This window comes from Ambystoma mexicanum, chromosome 12 (genome assembly GCF_040938575.1).
Source record: "Ambystoma mexicanum isolate Mex_15411 chromosome 12, UKY_AmexF1_1, whole genome shotgun sequence".
Classification (NCBI taxonomy): Eukaryota; Metazoa; Chordata; class Amphibia; order Caudata; family Ambystomatidae; genus Ambystoma; species Ambystoma mexicanum.
Genome location: NC_090936.1, coordinates 37,574,882 through 37,589,505, shown reverse-complemented (window position 1 = coordinate 37,589,505; position 14,624 = coordinate 37,574,882).

Below are 14,624 nucleotides of genomic sequence, written 5' to 3'. Positions count from 1 at the left end.
TTGTACTGTTGTTCAGGACACATCATTTTCGTTTATTTACGAACATTTCAGGACACCAATTGTGTTCTTAGGACAGTTTTAAGTTGATAGCGAACATTACGGACAGATATAGTGTTCTTTAGAACACTTTAATTTTTGTTTCTTTACGAACATTTCAGGACACCACGTGTGCTCTTAGAACAGTTTCAACTTGCTAGTGAACAGTACAAACAGGTGTGGTGTTCTTCAGGACACCTCCATTTTCGTTTATGTACGAACATTTCAGAACACTTGCACTGTCCGCGGACACTTTTATTGTTTTTTTTAAAAAAAAACGGAAACTATTCACAATATAATATAAAAATTAAACTTTATTTAACATATACTAATAATTTATGACAGAGAAGGTGAGGCAGAAACAAAAACAGGAGAATTTGGGGTTTCAACATGATTGGAATTAGGTGAAGAAGGGATGGAAGTCTCATCAAAACGTTTTGGATTATGGAGAGGGTTTGGGTATAATTGACTGGGATATGGTGAGGAGGGACAAGTACATGTGGGGCAATGGTACGAGGTTTTTGGTTTGAAATGATTTTCTGCAAAAGTTTTTAAATTATTAAAATTAGCCAACAATACATCCATTTTTTCTTCTATATTGTGAAGACTGTTATCCAGAACAGGGTTTTCTGAAGTTTTTTCTATTTTGGTATGCTCTGTACAAAAAAATAATATATATTATTTTATTTTTTTATTTTATACGGTTTATACAAACCTTTAAAAACAAAAAACAAAAGATAACGACAACCCCAAGAGAGGCCAATGAAACAACACGCAACTCAACTGACCTCAAATTAAACCCCATCCATATATATCTTCAATCTCCTGTGATTAGTCCTTTTGCTGTTACGAATTATCATCATTACATAGAAAATAAAAGTGATTCCTCCTTGGAGTGTCATTGAATCTAGGGTTCTGAGACCGCTGGTACCAAGTCTGTTTTTAGACGTTTATTCAGTTCGTCGAGAAATGTTATTAAAGCAAACATCAGCGGACGGTTTGATCCTTCGAATATCCCTTTCCACCAGTCATCCGCACACCGTGTCTGCATTTTTGCAAACACCGGACCGAACGTGCGAGTTCTTAATGTGCGTAGGTTGGAACAGAAAAGTGTAAGGTGTTTCAACGTCTCGTTTCCAGTTTTGCAAAAGTGACACAATAACTCTGTAGTAGAGTTGTGTGCATAGCGGCGTTCTTTAGTGTCCATTAAGTTTAGTCTGAATCTTAGATAGGTAGATCTGGCTGACACGTTAGGAAATAGCGTCAAGTAAGCTTGCAAACTCCCATGCTCTCTGGCCTCACCTGGGACATCAGCCATCATTCTGCAGTTCCGTCTTTGTTCGCATGTTAAAAGCCAGTCCGTGCTCCATACTTTTTTCTTCGCTAGCGTCGGATTTTCCAGTAACGTTGATAACTTAATATCATACAGTTCTAGTATCTCAGTACAGTACTTTTTCCATAGTACTAAGGTGAGCATTTCCTAAGGAGGCATAGAATGTTCCAACACACCCTGGCATGGATCGATATTAACCCCAACTCATATCTAATACAGACTGTTGGCGTGCCGCGGGGTAAGTGTAACACTCTTACCCAAAAAAAAATTTCTAGGGTGTTCCAGAGCTTGTGGGAGCATCCTAGGGCGTTTTCAGCCCCATAGATTATCGCTGGAATAGCTTTTTGTCGATAGAATTCAATAGAATTCAATCGTTGGTTTTAGCGAAAATTTTCCAAACTGTCTATTAATGATAGCTGCTTGGCATGCCAATTGTCTGCATTTTGATTTTGCTACTTCTGCCCAAGGTGCATCATCTAGTTTGGAACTTATTCTCATGCCCAAGTATCGTGTGTCACAGACAGTGTTTAACTTCGTCTTTTCAATGTACCAATTTTGTTTACTTTGTTTTTTCTTCACAGATCTTAAGTTTTGGAGTGTTATTATCTCACAAAAATAATATATATGTTAAATGTATATAAAAAAAATAATAAATAAATGGTTTATATTATAAAGTGTTTACCATTTGTTTCACTATCTTGTGACATTTCTTCATGTGGGAAATTGTCCTCTAGCCATTCCAGAGTACTAGACATTTCTGTGAGAAAAAAAAAAGATAATATATTTTTTAATCTAATACAGAAAGTTTATAAATATATGAGTAAAATGAAGTACACTTACTATTTCTGGTAAGATAAGTCCTATGTATTCAGTGGGTCTGGTCTTGTTCTCAGTTCTGTTGTGTCTGTGAGGTAATTTATCTTCTTGTGGTATATTCCATTTCAGAACATATTGTATTTAAATGAATGGTTAGTGTGTTATATATATGGGTTACATTTCTTATGTATTACTATATATAATGTGTTTGTGTGCTGCTTTTTGAATTTGTTAAATGTTCCTATATTATGATATAACAATCAAACATACCCCACCACCCCCCCGCACACAGTTTTTAGGTAGTGGTACTGTTCTCCGAACATGTCCGCGAACATTAAATAAGTTCGCGGACATCAAGTTCATAAGAAGAGATCTAGTCAGTTCCATATGACATGTATATAAAGTCAAAGTCATTATTGTTAAGTTGTGCTACTAAAAAACTATGAAATTCAGTGAAAAAACTTTGTTAAAGGGACGTTATGGTTCCAAGTAAAACCGAAAAACCCTTGAAATTCACCAGTTATGGTAAGCTAAGCAACCATAACTCGCGCCACCACCGTGCACTGCTAAGACTAACACCCAGGACATCAAAGATGACATCACAAATGTCATTGATGACATCACTGATGACATCACATGTGTATGTACTTCTCATGAAATATGTGTAGAAGGGATTCTTATTATGTTGTGAAAAAAGTGTCAAGAATCATTGCAAGAAATATACCCTAATAAGTGCATTGAACGATGCATTGATATAAATAGCATCCTATTATGGGGTTCTATCTAGTATACTAAGCTACTCATACAGAAACATAACATTGTGTGCAGCGTACAAGATGAAGGTATGATATTCGTAATGTTAATATGTTGAATAATGAAATGATAATTGTTTTCTTAACAGATTTTTGTGTACTGTGAAATATGTAATAAGTAGCTAATAAAACCCATGTATTACATAATTGCATTACTATAGACAAAACACAAAGACACAAGAACACATCCAATATGGGTATATACAGGGAAAGTGAAGTTAGCAAAAAAGCACAAGTAGTAGCAGAGACAATTCATAACTTGACTGATTAGTTTCATGCAAATAAATGATTGCTCTGTTTCAAAGCTGCTATTTACCCTATGTATATGTATCACTTGATGTGATTGGACCCTAAGGAAAGTAGTGTGAGTACAATGTATACAAATATGACCATATACAGGGAAAGTACAGCCATAAAAACAACAGAACTATCAGAAAGTGCTCATAAGTCTAGTGATTATCTTTATGCACAAAAAGGATTGCTGTCTTTCAAGCTTGTGTTTTCCCATATGTATATGTTTCATATGATGTGACTGTACTCTAAGGGAATTACTGTAAGAACCTACTAGAAGGATATGTCTACAAATAAAATAAAATTCTTAGTTTCTGACTGTTACTGAAGAAAACCATGTGGCCTAGATATGTCAGCAAAAGAAAAAATAGTGAGCCAGACATGTGATGTCATCAGTGATGTCATCAATGACATTTGTGATGTCATCTTTGATGTCCTGGGTGTTAGTCTTAGCAGTGCACGGTGGTGGCGCGAGTTATGGTTGCTTAGCTTACCATAACTGGTGAATTTCAAGGGTTTTTCGGTTTTACTTGGAACCATAACGTCCCTTTAACAAAGTTTTTTCACTGAATTTCATAGGTTTTTAGTAGCGCAACTTAACCATAACGTCCCTTTAACAAAGTTTTTTCACTGAATATATATATATATATATATATATATATATATATGTATGACCTTTATATATAAAGGGGTCACCTTTATCAGAGAGGTAGAAGAGGTTGTGAAAGTTAATCGATGACCAAAGTATGAAGAAAATCAGGGCGGACACGGAAAAGAGGGCACCTTTGAATCCGAGGTCTATGGGAAAGGCCTATTCTGGTGAAAATGAATATATCCTACCAAGAATCTCATACCACTTGAATACCACCTCCACCGCGTCAGCCGGAGACTATTGATGGAATATGGAAAGCTGTGAAAGAGACAAAAATCCACTCTTACCGGTGAAGTGCCAGGGGGTTGCCAGAGACAAGGGCAACTTTGGTCTCCCCTAGCCCAAGCGTGATAGATCGACTGCATACCAGGGAGGGAAACATCTCAAGACCCCTTAAGAATCCAGCCCAATCGGGCTAGTCATCGAGAGCGAAAGTTGTGAACTTGACGTTTTGCCAAAGACATTGACCAAAGACTGCTCTCAGCTGCACAGCTGCCCCGTGACCAGGAAGATTCTCCAGAGAGTAAAAGTGAAGGGTAAAACCATGCGGTGGATTAAGGAGCAGAGTTTGGAATGGGGATCCTCGTCAGTAAATAGAAATCCCACAATCCCAAAAACGTACCTCAACAAGAATTTGATGCTGAACCAAAAAAAGCTGCTCTGTGGCTTGCACTGGTGCCAGTCAAAAAAGCAGGAGCTACCATCAAATGACAACAGGTCATAGACACGCGTGATGAATCCAGGGAATTCGTCCCTTCCCCCCATGGGGGAGCTGCCCCCTGTGAGACTCGCGAGTTGAGTCCGCTATGCAAAACACTAGCTGGGGGTTTTGGGCAAGCGGGATCTCACTGAGAGTGACTCCCCCCTCTTAGAGCACAAGGACTTCCAATCTCTTAAGATTGTAAGGTCTCTCTTAAACCTGATGGACCCAGTGTTGTCAGCATGTGTGGGAAAAGAGGAAAAAGACGTAATGGGGCTTTTGCCCCTGCTTGGTGTGGGTGCTGAGCCCTCCCAGAAGATGAAGCCACAGGACCAATGGAACTATGTCTGTCACCTCAAGACATCCAATAAACGGGATGATACCCTGACCTGGAGAGAGTCAAGGGCTGATGTGATCAGCTAGAGGAAAGACATGCAGAGCGGGTGTTGCTGTTTTTGCACCGAGCCGATGCAACCTGGAGGCAGGACCAAAGCTTGTATGTGGGGGCTGTAAATAACTCATGTTGGCAACAGTAAAAACAGACACAAGTGATCAGAGTTCAAGGGTGTTTATTAAACTATATAAATGGGTAAGAAAAATGCCTAATCTAAATCTAAGATGGGAGCAAGCTACGACCATCAAATAATAATAAGAACGTCCTATTGGCATCGTGTCAAATAAAAAGGGTCTATACTAAAAATAAATATTGCCAATCCTTACCGCTAAGTTACAAAATAGTGTGGGATAGTGTTAACAAGAAAAGAAAAAAGTGTTCTCAAAATAATAAGTCAGGATGGTATGGCTGGGGTTTTTAGCACGGGAAAAGGGGGGACTCCTGAGCACATCACACTCCTGGGCATTGCCAGCGTGAGGTTACAGTTTGGTTCCAAAATATCAGGGCCTTCTGTGGCCAGGTCTCTTTCACACAAAGTCTCTTGCCTCAGAGGACCTGATGTGTTACAATCCACAAAAACAAAAAGTTCCTTTAATAAATCTTCATGCAGCAATTACTCTTCGCCTTAGGATCTCGCTCTGCCTGGCTCCGATCCTTCCTGCAACGTGGGCCTCTCTTTGTCGGTTTCACTACGGCCTGTCGTTTACAATGTAACATTCAAGAGTCTCAGCGTCTTTTTAAACAACCATTCATTGTGGACATCCCTCGATCGGGTTCACGTTTGTCAACACAATGTTCATGGGTGTGTTCCTGTTCACCTTGAATCGCAGGCATCCCTCAGCCGGGCTCACGACTGCCAAACACACAGTTCACTTTGCTTTATCAATATGCGGGATTCACTCTCCTTAGCTTTCACCTTGGCATCCCCCTGTCTGGTTCATAGGGCCATTCCAACACATTATTTTCTGGTTCTCATCACAAAGCAGGGCTTCCTTCCCTAGCTTTCTTTCAGCATCCCCCTGTCAGTTCGTACTTTCCACTGTTCACAATGTTCACCACAGACCACTTAGGTTCCCTCCTTACCTAAGTTCAGGTCTCAGCCCCCAGTCAGGCTTTTGTTAAAGCCCACAGCCAGGCTACACTCAGTTATGTTAACACACCTTACTCTGCTTTCCTTCTTGTCAATGTGTCGGAGACATTCTATTGTACAGGGAGTTTGACTCAACCCTTGTATGACCCATCAGCCTCTCCTAGGGCCTTCTGGTACTTGTAGTTGCAACAAAGGGGACCAGCCAGAGTCCTTTGAATGAGCACTCTGCAGCTGGTCCTTCACTGTACTTTCTTCCAAGCTCAAACACACATAGGTTCTTTGTTCACAAGTTTATACAATGTTGCTGTTCGCAACCTTGGGCTCAACACAGTCCGGTTTGCTATCAGCTCTCCCCGACTCACCGGCTGTGCTGAACCCATTAGGTTGACTTGCATCTGGAGTCAAGGATGGTACCACGGTAGCAAGCATGCCTCCCCGCCTGGGTTATCAATGTGGGAGACCCCCATGCACCATTGACGTCTGTTACATCACATGCCAGCTGTAAATCCCGGTTTTATGATTCTTTTCACTGAGGCTTCACAGGTCTGGGTTGAAGAGGGCAAGGGCACCTCCCCCCTTGCCGTCCTCTCCAGTCTCGCCACCTTTCTTCTCTATTTGAACTGCCAGAATAGCTGCCTCCTCATGCGTTTGGCCTTGCTTGAAGTGTGTTATCATGCTCCACCTTTTATCCCTGTGGGGAAGGGAAAGGGCAGTCAGGTGTGCGTAGTTACCGTCAATTGCCTGACTGTACCTGACCTTTGTGTTAGGACATCTCAAGTAAATGTCTTTGCTGTTATTCCGTTTTCTGTCATGGTGTGATAAAGTGTTTGTGTAGGAAGAGGGGGGGTGGTTGGTCAACTCGGAAAGGTGAGATTTGTAGGGGTCTAAACTGAATTGGGGGAATTGTGGGGAAGGTAGTGTTTTGTCAAAACAGAATGGGAGTGTGGGTGCACAACAGGAAAAACTGGGATTCTGGGAGATGCAGTGTCCTACTGCAGCAGGGTTGGAGTTTCTATTTGATTTATCAGATGCAGAGGGGTTGTTGGATTCTGGTAAGGGAGATTCTTTGGGTGGAAAGGAGGTTGAGTTGGAACAGCCTATAAAAGCCTCACAGACTTTGTCGTCCTCCCTTCCCCCGATGGAATACTGTGCATCACCTGGGGTATCCCCTGAGCATAAGCCCGGGCTCCCTTACGCTGGTGATCCTCCCTTGCTCGTCCACTCCCAGGGTTGGCATCTGTGAGCGCCAGCCCTTCCCTGGCCATCTGAATAAGGGGTACTCAAGGTCTACTCAGGAGAATACCCTCCGGTTTCTCACAGGACGCAGAGCCCATGCAACTCTGCCAAGCCCAGGGGTGATGGAGGAGCAAGTTTCCCTGCTCTCCATCGCAGTGTCACCTAACCACCAAGAAGGTGGAAGACCAGCGGGGCATAGAACAGGCATCAGAGTTAAAAGGAGAAGGAGTCCGCTGCTGACAGAGCGTCTGCCCCTTCCGGGAGTAAAGACTGTGTGTGAGCAAGAGGACAAGGAGAGCAGTTGAGACCCGCGGGAAGTTCAGAATCCCATAATTCACTTGCCAGACAGGCCCAACTAAGATGACCCCTTGAAACTTAAAGAAGGGGAACCAATATCCCGCACGACAAAAGGGGCCCCTAGAAAGCAGAGCACAAGAGAAATACCCTATGGGGGTGAACCAGAAGAGTATACCGAAAAAATGGGTGCGTGACAAACAAAGCAGAGGAGAAGACCTGAGAGGGGTGTAGGCGAAAGGACTAGTTCCGATCAATAGAGAGATGTGGTCGAGACGGAGGTCAGAGTCAACCAAATAATCAACATTATTCAGAAAAGCCAAAGAACTTTAATCAAGGTCATGAGTCAAAGGCTATAACTCCTCTGGAGACCTCCAGAAACTACCCTAAGCCAGAAGGTGAACTGGTCCTAAGGGCAGAGCCAAAGGGGGCTACTAGGATTACCTTCGGCGATACAAAACCGGATAAAACAAGGGAGACGTCACTTGCAAATGTTGTCAAAAGTGTATGGCAGGGCCTCGCATTCAGCCATGTTCACTTGAATGAAACCACTTTTGAGAACTCTCGTGACTTATATCTGCCAAAGTCTAACGGGAACATTTCAGTTATATTGCAGTATAAACACTGTGACCAGACAAGAGGACTAATTTCGCCTTTTTTACAAGACTTTTGGGATTTTGTTGGCTCTGTGATGAGGGGACTAACACTGCCTCTGCCACCACCACTCACACTCCCGTGGTAAATCTACAGGGCTGAGTGGTGGCAACAATCGATTTTTGGCAGTAATTCACTGAATTCATTGCTGAATAACCACGAACCTCGGAATGATACAGACTTTCCCACTGCAAGAAAATACTGCATCTCTGGGAAGAAAGTGCAGAGCGAATTAATGAATGGTGTACCCTCAACCGCTAGCCTATGGCGGAACTGATAATATTTGAACACATCCCGCCTGTCGAATGTGAAGAATCCGGCGGATCTCTCACTGAAACCTTGCCTAAAGTCTCCTCCCAGGTGGCCAGGGAAAGGCAGATGCTTCCTGATCCTGACCCTGGGGGTGGTGTACTGAGGGAGGATCCCCTGGGTGGAGACAGGGCACAGTGTAGCGAGGAGATTCCGTGGGATGAGATACAGTATTTTCTCTCTGATAGGGAGATTCTTACTACTGTACCCAAAGAGAATAAAGCTTATTGTCATTTTAATGTCTCTCATCCTCCTATGAAATCTAAGGTTGTGAAACCTGAGGCTGTGCCATCAAAACACCCTATACCAAATGAGGAATCAGGCAATGGCAACTAATGGCTCACACCTGAAGCCAATTTAGCAAACCTGTGGTGCATAAAAGGCTCCAGCAGGAAAGCAGAGGGAGAAGGAGGTGGAACAGGAGTTGGAGGGCTGGCACTAGTAGTAGCATAGGAGAAGCATGAGGCTGGCAATTCACGGGGCTGTGGGAGCACAGAACAGATGCCGGAATGTGGAGACAGCAGAGTTCACCTGCAAGGTCTGAGAGGGTCCTGTGCTCCCAACAGCTGCATTGCACAGGCCCCGCAGAAGAAGACATGCTGGAAGTGAAGTTTTCCCCAAGTGAGCCGAGTGTCTCTGATTGCAGAGCCAAGGCCGTGCAGGAGCCCAAAGCCAGAAGCAGAAAGCAAGCTGAGGGTTTCGGGAGTGAAGGAGACTCCCAATGAAGGTGGCCGGACCGGAGACACCTGTGCTGGAGAAGGGTGTGGGTCCCAAGTGAGCACAAAGTAGAAGTAGCAGTCAAGGAAGACAGGGAAGCAAAGCAGCCCGCAACCGCATTGTGCCTGAAGCCAGTGAGTGAAGCATGTCGTTCAGAGTCACTTCATGAGCTTGGCTGGCAACTGTAACCAGCTCCAAGGTAACTTGCGTAGTGTGTTAAGCGAGTAAAAGTCATGCAGAATCTTTAAACTGTTGATTAATGATGGAAATGTAGCACTCACGTATTTCAAAAGCTGGGTCATTCGCGTGAGAAGTAAAAGCTATTCCATCCATTGTTGAACTCTTTCTGAATTACCGGAGTGGCCGCGTGTCCTTAATTGAAGAGAAGGAACATTCCGAAAGCTGAATACTAAAGTCTTACAAGAGATATAAGTAAGAACACGTGAAAACTGCATCAAAGGAACGTTGTGTGTGGCCAATTGTGTTTCCCGAGAGAAGCAAAAAGCTACCTCTGTGATACTACACGGGAATACAATTGCATTCAACACTCTAAGGTTACAAATCTACCTTAAAGACAGGTTGTGTGTGCTTAATTATGTTTTCACTATGAAGACTGATCCTTGTATTATCCTGAATTCACATTCTTTATTATTTCAAGAAGTTATTAGACTGAAGAGAAGAACAAGCATTACCCAGGCCAAGAGGCGATCCACCGAATCTGTGAAGTTGCTAACAGTCCAGTCGCCCTCGGTGGAATTCTTACCTGAAGCTAGAGTGGCACTACGGCTTATGGGTAGTCACTTGGGCAGAAAAGGCGTTAGAAAGCTGAGGAAGGGGAGTTGGGTGCTTGTAAAGAATAATCAGAAGTTAACCACCAATGCTGAAGCTGAAAGGAAGTCAGTCTTGTGGGCAGAGGCGGGTTATTCTTATGGCAGTCAGAGTCAGACAGACGGAAGAGGTAAAGAGGCCTTGTAGAAAGCCAGCAGGGGAAGAGTGCCTTGCCTACCTGAAGAGGTCACACTTTGCCTGATAATTAAGAAGTGCAAAGGAGTGATAGAAGTATCTGAACTGTGCTGGTGTATAATACTGTCAGTGGATGTCACATTGAAGTGGTTTGGAGTAGTGGTACACTGTGGGACAAAAGTGACTGTTCTCATAGTAATAACAGTAAAAGAGTGGTTGTTAAAAAGCAAGCAGCAACCCAAAGAGAAGCATCCTGACAAATATACCAAATGCACTGCACACGTTCCAACCTATTGCAAAGCTGTAGCTGTCTTAGCTGGAGACGTCCTGAAAGCAATTATTCTTTTGAACTGTGACAAATAGTCAAAAAGAAGCAGAACCAGGATTACCATTGGTGCTATTTTTCTTGGATTGAATTGAAAGGGGATCTCTTCAACCGAAACCAGGGGAGTGTTACCCGTGAATTTGTGTTTGATTAACTTTTTTTTTTACATGGAACTGATAAGAACTAGTTCAAGATGGTTCTTTTCCTTTGGACCTTTTAAAGCTGACTTTAAATCTTGCGAAACAAGGATCTTACTCAGGACAGATGAAGGTCATCCATTTATTGTTCAATATTATTTATTGTTTTATGTTGCTTCATGATTTTCATGAATATGTGTTGTTTAGAGTGAGGGCCAGTTTACCCATGCTAGATATGGTTCCCTTATCCTTTACACTAGATGGGGAATTCCTCTGTATAGTAGGGCAAGCATGGCTTTATTTGCAAATGTATCCTTCAATAAAAAGTCTTACTTTGAGAAAACTACAAGCAGTTGTCAGCCCCGCATTACTGACCCCTCACAGGAAACTAGCTAGCATGAACTAAGTTGCATGAAGAAAGCACTAGGGTCTAATCCTCAGACAATGGAAAAATACAAGAAAGCCGCGATTGGAAGAGCTGCTGGCGGATCTGAGTGAACAAGCATGTTTAGAGGGATTGACGTATGCAGCCGGGGGCATTCTGGACACTTCTGAGCGTGTTTAGAGATGCGTGCTTGACTTGACTCATCCAATAGGGATCTGACGATAGTAGGGATTGGACTTCGCTGTGAAGTTTAGAACGTTCTCGGTCGATTTCATGCTTTGCAACAGTTTTGCTTCTGAAGCAATGGATGTTACCGTACGGCACTGAATGTGCAATAGTTAACAGGAGCCCTCACTCGATTTACAGTACATATTAATTATTTATTTAGAAATATGCCAAATCCTTAAAAAAAGCTTTGGACAAAAATCACTAGTGCAAAAAATCTCCTATTACACACATACTTAATAGATGATTTCATGTCAACATCCTATCAGCATTTTTGGCTGTATGGGTTTGATAGATTAGACCGTTTGGGTGCAACTTTCAGATGCGATAGTGGTATAGTAGTGTGCAGTTTTTCGAGACGTTTTAGGAAGGACACTTGTTGAGTTGATGGTAGGAAGATTTTAGTGATGTAATGCCTTTTGATGAATGGAACCAACTGAACGTATTAATAGGAAAACTGATATAAGGGACCAACTTTCTTTGCAAGTTCTTTTATACAAAAGTACAGAGTTCATTATACTCATAGGAGATCCCTAAAATTCACATCAGTGCCTAACTCCGATTGCCGCTGATTCCAGGAGAAATCTGCCTTGTTGCTAGTACCGTTCCAGATTACCTGTGATGCAAACATTGCCATAATGCAAACATGAATTATTGCTGAAAGCTATCAAAATGTCACCGGTCCAGAGTTGCCGGAATGAGGAGAAGAGATTCAAGAATATTTCTGCTGTCTGGAAAGTTTCTATAGACCTGTGTGCCAATCGGAATCTCAGTTGGACTTCCAAAAAGACCTGTAAACTTATTTTGAGAAAGTTTGTCCAGGCTGGCACAAAATGAGTAGCACTAACCTAAATGAGTTAAAACAGAAATATTGTTCTATCTCTACTCAGATTGGCCTTGCAAAAGGACACTAATCCTGGCACGCTGTGGGGCGGCTTAGGTAGCTACACCACGCGGTAGGGAAATAATTTGTATTATAAGAGCAGGGAGCAAATCTGAGAGCGCAATATTTAAGGAAAGACTAAAAGAAGCAAACATGTGACAAACAAAACTGTGAAAAGGTCACTTATCTCCTGTGAAAACAGACATTTGGAGCAATCGGAAAAACGTCTTGCTTGCGCGCCGGTGCGGCGCAGCGCAGTGGCAGAGCCAGTTGTTATCGGCAGCAAGCGTTCTCAAAGTACAGAGCGCGCGGAGCATCGCTTATAGTTGTACTCGGTGATTAACTACACAGCTTCGTTTAGTCCACAGGAAACAGATGGCAGTGTCACGGTGAAAGATCGCTTCTCTGCTTACTAACAAAAGAATGCCTTTGTGCACAGAAAATTAAACCAGAGCACCCGCGTTGGGACTCCATTGCTTAACATTTACATGAAGGGGTTATTGAAACTCTTAAAGGATGGATTGCCTCAATTTCCAATGCTTGTATTTTTTAAATGTTCACGAACAGTTGTGCTTTCCTTAAAAAATGAAATGGGGGATTGTCAATATGCTTAAGGAGCGGTGGGGTATTGTGGTTTCTCTTTGGTTCCATGCGGGAGACTGCATCGAAACTGCCACCTTTGCATAAAGCATCTTTTACTCCTGTGGCAGGCTCCACCAGCCAGCAGACTGCTGTCATGTCTGACACCTTGCATCATTGTGTGTAGATCCCTGCAAAAAAAAGAAAGAAAGAAAAGACCTGATGTAACATTAAACTGACAATTGACTCCGGAAGTGGTGATGTTTTCTCACTGGTGTTATGAATTTTTAAAGTGTTTCGAAAAACGAGGGCTCTGTGATCAGCTGACAGATTTGCAAAGGGAAGTGTAAGGAGTTGTTTTGAATGACAGAATACACCACACTTCTCAATGGCCGTCGGCATCAGTTGTTTGTGGACACCTGGTTCAAGGGGAAATGACACGTGCTTCGGGCCTTGTCATGACCTCCAGTGAAAGGGGGGGATCACTTCCGGGCGGGATGCGTCGGCTTCTGTGCGTGAAATGCGTCAACTTTACTCAGCCGTGTTGCTTGGGAGGAGCGTCAGACCGGTTTGATCAATGCACGAGGAAAGGGCAGGTGCATCCTGGGAACAGCATTGCAAATGTATAACCTCGAGTTAATGAATGACAATGACTTTGAATATAATTTGATAACTGAAAGGGGAGGGGGTGGATTTATGTTAGTGTAGTCTTTGATCCAGCCCCCTCAAACATGCATAAACCAAACGAGCTGCCTCGGGGCAAACACCTTATTACATTGGTATGAGACTGACACGCGCGCAGTGGTACGTAGTTAGAGTGTATGTTTTTTAATTCAAATGCAAAAATCAAAACTCAGGCGCGATATAAGAATATTTTAGATTGTACAGCCCCGCCAAGCACAGCGCATAGCGTTTTGCAAACCAATATAAAACCAATAGTTGAAAGATACGCTTCCAGTGCATGCGCAGCAGAAGAATAGACCACCAAAGCACATGCAGATTCTTGCAAGGTTTTCTTAATAAGCGCATGATTACATGTGTAAAAGGTTGCTAGTCATAATACATCTAAAGGATGTCCATGTATGTTTATATCTATGAACTCTGTTGTTGTTTGGATCCGAATAAAAATAAACTAAAAAAAAACAAAAGCATGATGTAGGCAGGGGAATTAACGTGGGATGGGTATGAGCACTTTGGGACAATATGTTCATTTTACGTAGTTGCAAAAACCCAATGGGGCCGGTTTAAAAATATCATGCAAATACATATGCGCGGCTTACAGAACTCAGGTGGTCGCCTACTTCATAGAGGCAGCCAGTGCATGTTTGGGGGTTGGGCAATGCTACAAAGTTACACTTGGGTGATCAGATACGTTTTGTAAGTGTGCGCCAGATACCTGTGAATGATCCGATTACTTGCGCTAATCTTCCTTTTTCACTGTCCTTATCATCCTGTCCACGGAACATGAACGTAGTGATAGGGCTTCAGCCCACAGACCAACCTTTGATGGTGTAAAGAAGGCACGGTTATCAGCAGTACGACAGACACAAGGAGTACAATCCAAGAGTGTTTATTGAACATTATATGGGTGAGAAAAACACCTAAATATAAGATGGGAACAAGCTACGACCATCAAAGTAAAGGAAAAGGCTGTGCTAGTGGTGTTGTGTCAAAACAAAATGGCCTATACCAATAAACCTGTTGCCAGAATCCTTATTCAATGTAACAAAAGGGTGTTGGACAATGATATGTAGAACGAAAGAGTGTAGTGCAAACTGAAATGTCCCAAAGGG